The 5783-nt window shown below is 45.9% G+C and overlaps 1 pseudogene across 1 annotated transcript; it reads right to left on the bottom strand.

The window, feature by feature from the left end:
• Positions 1-2829: 2829 nt before the first annotated feature.
• LOC311620284 (keratin, type I cytoskeletal 18-like) lies at positions 2830-3675 on the bottom strand (annotated as a pseudogene). The gene has a single exon. The product of its transcript is annotated as a keratin, type I cytoskeletal 18-like (transcript).
• Between the last annotated feature and the right edge of the window lie 2108 nt (positions 3676-5783).

Here is a 5783-nt window from a genome sequence, read left to right as displayed (position 1 = left end):
TTTTTAGATTCACTTGTTGATAGTTACGTATTTGTTGTTCATAAATTTTATCTTTATTTACTTTCTCTTCTGAAAGAACCCCCTTCAGCAATTCATATAATTCTGGTTTGGTGGTGATGAACTCCTTTAGCTTTCTTTTATTAGTGAAGCTCTTTATCTGACCTTCGATTCTGAGTGATAGCTTTGCTGGGTAGAGTATTTTTGGCTGTAGGTTCTTGCTATTCATCACCTTGAATATTTCTTGCCATTCCCGTCTGGCCTGCATGGTTTCTGTTGAGAAATCAGCTGACAATCGTATAGGAGCTCCTTTATAGGTAACCACCTGCTTAGCTCTTGCTGCTTTTAATATTCTCTCTTTGTCCTTTGCTCTTGGAATCTTAATTATGATTTGTCTTGGTGTGGTCCTCTTTGGATTCCTCTTATTTGGAGTTCTGTGTGCTTCCTGGACTTGTAAGTCCAATTCTTTCCCCAGGTGGGGGAAGTTTTCTGTCACTATTTCTTTCAGTATGTTTTCGATATCTTGCTCTCTCTCATCTTCTGGGACCCCCATGATTCTGATGTTGGATCGTTTGAAGTTGTCCCTGAGGTTTCTTACATTATCTTCAATTTTCTGGATTCTCTTGCCTTCTAGCTTCTGCAGAGAAGTGTCTTCTGGCTCTTTATGTTCCAAATCTTTGACTTGATTCTTGCGATCTTCTATTCTGTTTTTAGGACTCTGTATAATATTTTTTATTTCAGACAATGTATTCTTTATTTCTTGTTGATCCCTTTTCATATCCTCATAGGTCTCATTTATTTTATCGGCCTTTTCTAGGATACTCTTGAAAAACCTTATAAGTGTGGTTTTGAACTCTATATCCAGTCGCTTTTTGTCCTCCATTTCTTTCGTTTGTGATCTATTTGGTTTAGGCATTTTCGCAGGCAGTTTTCCTGATGGGGCGGGGTTTCAGGGTGGAGCCTACAGCCTTGGCTTCCGTCAGCCCCACCCTATGCGACTCCTGAGACTCAGGGTCCTTCAGTACTTGTTGCAAGCGCCTCTGAGAGAAAGGTGCCCTCGATTTTCGCCTGCTACCAAACAGTGTAGGCTCTCCCACAATGGGCCCGAAACTGGGGTTCAGTTCAGTTGGAAGTGGAATTGGAGGTGGCGTTCAGAGCAGTCTGGAGCCCCTGTCTCCTTCCCGCCAGGGCAGTCCTACGGCACAGCTGGCCGGCCGGCCCTTCTCTGCGCGCAGTGTGCGCGCCTCTGGGACCTCCTTTCACCGGATCTCCGGGTTCCGCCTTACAGCCCAGCTCCCTCTGTGTGAGCCTGGGTCCCTGGGGTCTGGCCTAGAACGGGGGTTCAGAGCAGTTGGGGGCCCAGCACAGTCGGAGTGTTTATCTCCTTCCCGCTAGGGAACGCCAGCCAGGCACTCGGCCTCCCTCCTCTCCGGCTCCGCCCTCTCCACGCGCCGCGTGTCTCCGTACCTTAGGCTTTTACAGCTCCTCCGCGCTTCCTTCTGGTTTTCTCCTTGCTTCTCGTTGTAGAATTTCCAGTCAGTCGACTTTCTTGTAGTTCTGGGTAATGTCCATTTTATATTTTAGTTGTATTTTATTGAAATTGTTGCGTGCGGCTGCGGCTAGGTGCCTACCCGAGCAGCCATCTTGGATTCTCCCCTGGACTTCCTTTTTATTTTTTGAATATTCAATGATCTCTGAACTTATTGGCCTCCCCAACGGGTGCGCCACCTCTGCTGCCTTAACACCTCAGAACTTTGGTGTTGTTGACCTCACACACTACTTTGCCACCCACAAGCCTGCAGTGGTGTTCTTTTAGATGGATTGCATGCAATTCTGTGACCAGAGCATCACCAAGACTGAAGTCTTCTCCTTCCAGAAGGAGGAGGTTGGTGGTGTTCTCAGCCTCCAGCTTGGCCTTGATGCTCTGCAGGGCCTCCTACTCCTGGGCCTGGCGCTGCCCCTCGGCCCTGGCCTGGGCCAGGTCTGTCTCCAGGACCAGCAGGACCCCATTGAGCTGTTCCATCTGATGGCATAGCACATCTCCACCTCCACCAGGATGTTCTCCTCCACTCTGGCCTTCAGATTCCTCATCCAGTCCAGGTCAGCCTCGAAGGCCTGGTCTGTACATCTCAGCTCTTTGAATGTCATTGTTGTGGGGTCAAACCCTGGCTTCAAAATAAGACCACCAGAAGTTGATGATTGATTAAAAAAAGCAGGCAAGGCTGAAACTGGTTTGGCTCAATGGATAGAGTGTCGGCCTGTGGACTGAGGAGTCCCAGGTTCGATTCTGGTCAAGGGCATGTACTGTGGTTGCGGGCACATCCCCAGTGGGGGGTGTGTAGGAGGCAGCTGATCGATGATTCTCTCACTTTGATGTTTCTAACTCTCTATCCCTCTCTCTTCCACTCTGTAAAAAAATCAATAAAGTATATATAAAAAAAAAAAAAAAAAAAAAAAAAAAAAAAAAGCAGGCAAGGATTTATTGAAAAACTGGCCAGGATGGCCATGAGAGCACCACAAGCAGGTGGGCTGCACTGTTCCAGGTGTAGGCAAGTCTTTTTAATGGTTCAAATCACAGGAATTTTCCTTTGTTCTAAATTCTCATGGCTGGGAACATTGGAATGTGGCCCTAATACAGAAGCAGAACTCAGAGGTTAATCTCTAAAGGTTATCTATAGTTTTTACCCCCGGAGCTACTGAGTCAGTGGGAATCAATCTCCTGTAACTACCCTATTGTTTAAGCAGAGAAGCAAAGGTCAAAGTCAGAATAGTAAGGTTAAAATTCAAACAGCAGTTTTTACCAAAGTATGGTTGCTACCATATTTCATCATCTCAGCGGCTCATCTGTGAGGTGACCACTGTGGTGCTCTCCTCAGTCTGCTGGGACCAGTACTTGTCTAACTCTTCTGGGTTCTTCTGAGCCAGCACATCACACTGGGCCCAGATGTCTGTCATGATCTTGCTGAGGTCCTGATATTTGGGGGCATCCAACTCCACAGTCAACCCAAAATCGGCAATCTGGTTTTGTAGACCATTTATTTACTCCCTCCCTGTGGTTCTTCTGCATGAAGAGCTGCTCCTCCTTGAGAGCCTTGATGTCTGTCTCTAGCCACAGCTGAATGATATTGGTGTCATCAATGACCTTTCAGAGCCCGTTAGTCACTCTCCATGGACTGGCAATGGCCAGCTCCGTGTCATATTTGACTCTGAAGTCATCAGCAGCAAGACGGGCTTTGTCAATGTACAGAACGATATGGGCATTGCCCACAGAACTTACAAAGTCCTAAGCCCTCCAGTCCTCAATGATCTTAAAATAATGCCCCCAGCCTGTGACATGGGGTCCCTTCTTCTCCAGGTATTCCCATATGTCACTCTCCAGTCTCCAATTATCAGCCTCCAGGCTCCTTGGCCTCTCCAAGTAAGAGGTCATTCAGGCATTACATTGTCTCCTTCTCACTGGATGTCCCCTATGCCTGCCGGATACCCAGCCCTCCCTGCAGCCAAGCTCCTTGACCTCCCGCCAGCCCGTACACTGGTGGAGATCAGAAAGCCTGAGCCCCCAGCACCTGCACACATGCTGGCCTTGCTGCTATCCTGTGGGGCCTGGAGCGTGGATGACTGCAAGGATCCCAGGGTCCAGCAGTCTGTGGAGACACTGGAACAAGTGCTGAAGTTCATGTTGTTCAGGGAGGAAGGCAAGGGGCTAAGACTCAGGTTTGAGCCACAGTGAAAAGGCTATTAGACTTTTCAGTGCTTTTTAAAAAAAATTATATTGTGAAATAATTTTAGTTTTAAGAAAAATTTGCAAAAATAGCATAAAGAATTCCCATATACCCTTCTAAGAGATCTTGTAAATGTTAACATTTCCCCACGCTTGCTTTGTCATTCTCCCTCTCACTGTTTTAAGTCACTCAATCCTGTGTATGAGTTCACATGTTTTCTTTACAAGCGCTTTCTTCATGTGAACCAGGATGTTCTCTATGGTACTTATTTCCTACAATTTACAGCTCAGCATTAAACACACATACACACTTATAATTCATCCAAGGGATACACACAAATGGTCAAAAGACAAAATAGAAAAGATGTTCTTTCGATGGAAAGCCACAGTTCCACCCTCAGCTCTGCTTTTCAGAGGCAACAGCTTCTAAACAGTCTTTGTTGCTTTGGGTTCTTCTCAAACCTGCACATCCCTTATGGATCTGCTTCTACTTCTGCTTTTTACTAATCAACTTTGGACATTTAGCTTTAACCTTCTACTATGACAGACACGAATGTAGCCCATGTACTCCCTCTTTGCCATAGTGACATCACTATTAGTTCTTCTACTGATCCCCTCTGCATATTCAATCATACTAAGTCTCAATTTTCATTCCAGCCTCCATAGAAAGTGAACTGATCTCCCCACTGTAAGCAGAGGGGATTAGCACTCGAATTCCTTCCCCTCACCTAAAGGCTGTTCCCTTACTTTCACACAATCCATTTATATAATAATATTTTCATTCTGTTCTATAACCACCCTTCTAATGTCCATCATTTGTCCATGAGTTCATCCTACATGATGGAGAACTAGTAAGAACTAAATTTCCATGACTATGTGCCAGGGCAAGCAGCATGCTAGGAGTCTTCACCAGGGCCAGGATCACAACCACCTGTCACTTAGTGGAGAACCTTCTTCGTGTCAAATGGAAATGGGGATTCTATCTTTTCTCTCCACCAAATCCCTTAACCAATCTGCATGTTTTCCCCATTTCTTGCTACTTCCTGGTCAGCCATTGTCCTGGCATCACCTGTTTTTGTGTCTGGCTTTCTCCTTCCTCCTCAGGCCTTGAGGGCATCCAGAAACCCTTCAAGTTTCAGAATGTGCTGCTCTGCTTCTCCCTAGAAAACGTGCTGCTCCCTTTCTTTATTTTATTTTATATTTTTTAAAATATATTTTATTGATTTTTTACAGAGAAGAGGAGAGAAGGATAGAGAGCTAGAAATGTCGATGAGAGAGAAACATCGAACAGCTGCCTCTTTACACCCCCTACCGGGGATGTGCCTGCAACCCATGTACCGGAATCGAACCTGGGACCTTTCAGTCCACAGACCGACTACCACTGAGCCAAACCGGTTTCGGCTGCTCCCTTTCTTGAGAGCAGCCTCCTATTTTAATTAGTTACCAAGAATAAAACAAGTTCAGGAGATTTTATATAAATTCTAGATTTGTCTTCTACTGAAAAATTACAAGATTGGACTGGAATGCTGCAGCAATGCATATGCTGTAGAGCCACAGTTCTAGCTCTCTTCCTCTCGCCTGTCTGGATTCCGTGGGAAGGAGTTCCCAGCACTTGAAAGAGACTTGCACTTAATTTTCTTGGCTCCAACCACACCTCTCGCCCCTGACCCGAAGCCTCTGCCAGGTTCCACAAGGCAGACTGCCTCCTCTGGTCTGCAGCCCCTCCTGGTGTTTTCTCCCTTGCTACTTACTCAGTGTGTGGCCTAGACCAGAACAGCCTCCGTGGCATCACCCGGGAGCTTGTAGATGCAGAACCTCTTGCCTACCCTGAACCTCCTGAATCATATATTCTGCAGCTTAATGAGATTTCTTGGTGATTCTAGGCCAATTAAGACACAAACTGGTCTAGAGAACAGTTTTCCTGCCTTGCTTCATTGGGCATCTTTCCTCCAACCCTAAATGTAATAATTCTCTCATGCATGGATGTCCCTCACCCTTTTCACTTCATTATCAATTTTGTGAATGTGTTTGCTTTCTATTTCCATTTCTTTTCCTATTACTTGAT

This window comes from Pipistrellus hanaki (assembly GCF_964339955.1).
Source record: "Pipistrellus hanaki genome assembly, chromosome: 1".
Classification (NCBI taxonomy): domain Eukaryota; kingdom Metazoa; phylum Chordata; class Mammalia; order Chiroptera; family Vespertilionidae; genus Pipistrellus; species Pipistrellus hanaki.
The sequence above is the reverse complement of the archived record's forward strand: the minus strand, read 5'-3'. Positions and strand labels throughout refer to the sequence as shown.